The sequence below is a fragment of the Arachis duranensis genome, chromosome 3 (assembly GCF_000817695.3).
Source record: "Arachis duranensis cultivar V14167 chromosome 3, aradu.V14167.gnm2.J7QH, whole genome shotgun sequence".
NCBI classification, from domain to species: Eukaryota; Viridiplantae; Streptophyta; class Magnoliopsida; order Fabales; family Fabaceae; genus Arachis; species Arachis duranensis.
Genome location: NC_029774.3, coordinates 118,811,930 through 118,814,830, shown reverse-complemented (window position 1 = coordinate 118,814,830; position 2,901 = coordinate 118,811,930).

Genomic DNA, 2,901 nt, shown 5'->3' with positions numbered 1-2,901 from the left:
ATCTAAGAGAACAGTTTTAAGACGTTGCAGATTTTGGCGTTACTAAAGCCCATATTTGTTGTAGATAAATCAGGTTTGGCCAAAATACCCGACTAAATTTTAGATTATAAGTTTATAATGAAAAGTTAAGTTTTAGAGTGTTCTTTGAGATTGATATTATATACTAAAATCGTTCATAAAATTCTAATGGCATCAATTATATCAATTACATTTTTGATATTGATAAAAGTACATCACGTTAATCTCTAACCTATTTTCCGTTAACGGCGTGCTGATGTGGCTTGATGATATTAACCACTAGTGACACGTGTTATTTTATGATTTGACCACGTGTAATGATATGCTAACGGGTCGATTAGTGACACATGACATGCTGATGTGGAACATTATTTGTCCACATGTCATATATTATGTCATTATTGTAGATGTACTAAATTGATCATTAACTTTACATTAAATGACTCATTTTAATCTTTGAAATTAAATGTCGTGCATCAAATTAATTAGTTCATTCACTAAATTTTTTATGAATTCAAAATTCTCGATATCTTTAAATACACTAATTTTAATTATATATTTTTATATTATTCTAAATACAAATACTTTTGATAAATATTTTTAGGATTTTAGTTTTAATTATACAATTTTTTCCATAATAATTTATTACTAAAAACTACGTGACATGAGATAATTAACTTCCCATGCAATAAGGAAAGAAACTACACACTCACTTCAAAAAATATCATCAATTCAAATGACTAAGTTATGAGAAAGTACAGAGAGACAATAATATTAGTGTATAATGTGTACAATGAATTTAAAATGGAAGAAAAATTTAAAATTAAATATCATATTCTTAATTAATTATTTAATTTTAAAATTTAAAAATTTAGGATTAGCATTTAAATATACGGTTACTTCTAATTTCACCATAATCTCTCAACCTCCGTTTCATCCCCAAAACTTACCGTTGTTCCCCAGATCCCGGAGACCGTGTCGACGCGCTCATGACCATCAACAACAATGCTGATCTCAAGAAAGCTTTTGAGATGTTTGTGTGGGAGAAGGAGAACACAGAGGCTTCATCGTCATGGTCAGGTATCACCCCGAAGGGTTTGCAACGGATGCTGTAGCGGCTTGGTCTTGAAAGTTTATATGATGATTGCATAGCCACGATTACTGCCTTCGAGACTGATCCTAATTAATTATTTTTTCATCTTACATCATCATTGGATGTTCAATTCACTAGGTATGTATATGGTTATTTTAATTCTTAATTGAATTGTTATTTTATTCGATTCAATTCAAATATATACAACTAACAAATGCTAGATGGTCATTTACTAGATAGCCGGATAATTATTTTAATAACTACGTGGATGGTTGTTTGATGGTCGGTGAGGGAACTTCTAACGCCGGAGAGGTGGGATGATTGATGAGGATAGGATAGCAGATTGTTGGGGAGAGAGGGTGCTTGGGTAAATTCTATTGATAAATTTGGGTTGAGATGGTTAATTTTTTAAAATAACTGTTTGGGTTTTTTTTCGTGTATTGGACCAAATTTAAAATCCATTGTACGCATTGTCAAGATTCCTTATTGTCTCCCTAGCGGAGTTCCTAAGTTATTACCCTTTTCTAATAAATATCCTAACATACTCAGGTATTATTTAACTAATTAAATTCTTACATAAATCAACTTAAATTCTTGCTGACTTAGGTATTAAAGTCTCTTACCTATCTCCAATTGCCGTTTTGGAATTGATGTGAAGGCACTTCAAACACTCTTACTATCATCTTTGACCTCTTTCATCTAGCCTATTTATACACAACCGGTTTAAGGTACGCCTCGTAACAATTATTATGTTATTTAATAAAAGAATTATATGATTGATTTAAAAATATTTTTTAAGTCCAAAAAACATATATTTTTATAAAAATCGTAAAAAAAAAATATGTATTTTGATTCTTGATTTATAGTTAAAAATTCGCGTATTTATAAAAAAATATGTTTAATCAATCATATCATTTTTTAAAATAACATAATTATATATATATAATTTATCAATGATAAATTATTGTGGAAAAAATAGTATAATTAAAACTAAAATCTTAAACATATTTTATAAAAGCACTTGCATTTAATGACATGTGAAAAAAATAGAATTAAAATGAATGCATTCAAAAATATTGAAAAATTTTGAATTTAAAAAAAATCAGTGAAAGGACTAATTTAGTACACAATATTCAATTTCAGAGACGAAAATGAGTCGCACAATGCAAAGTTAAGGACCAATTTTGTGCATCTATATATAATGATGATATAGTGCATGACATGTGGACGAATAATATTGCAATACATAACACAAGCTGACACATGACCAAATAGTATTGTGACACATGGCACACTCGTCTACGTCAACATGCCATGTATTATTGACCAACCCGTCATCATATTTGACTAAACTATAAAGTGACACGTGTTGCTGATGATTGGATTTTTGACGGTTTAGAATTTCTCAAATAAAATCTCGTCGAAGTATAGTTTCTAAACCAAGCAATAATCCTTTCATACAAAAAGTTGTTTGTCACTAAAACAAACCCCTAAATTTATAAACCGAAGTATTCAAACCTCGGGTCGTTCTCCCTAGGAATTGTAATGAAGTGTCTTGTTATTGGTTGGGATGTGTTTTGGGGTTTTAGATAAGAAGCATGAAAATTTAAATGGCAAGAAAGTAAACTAAGGCCTAAAAAGGTCTTGGCAAGGGTTGGTGGTCAAGGATCTCTATCCTAATCACTAACCACAATATGAGAATTGGCAAGGATTAATCTCATTAAATCATCCTCTAACTAGTAGTAAAGGAAAGTCAAATGAGCTATATCAATCCTAGTCCATAAGTCCTA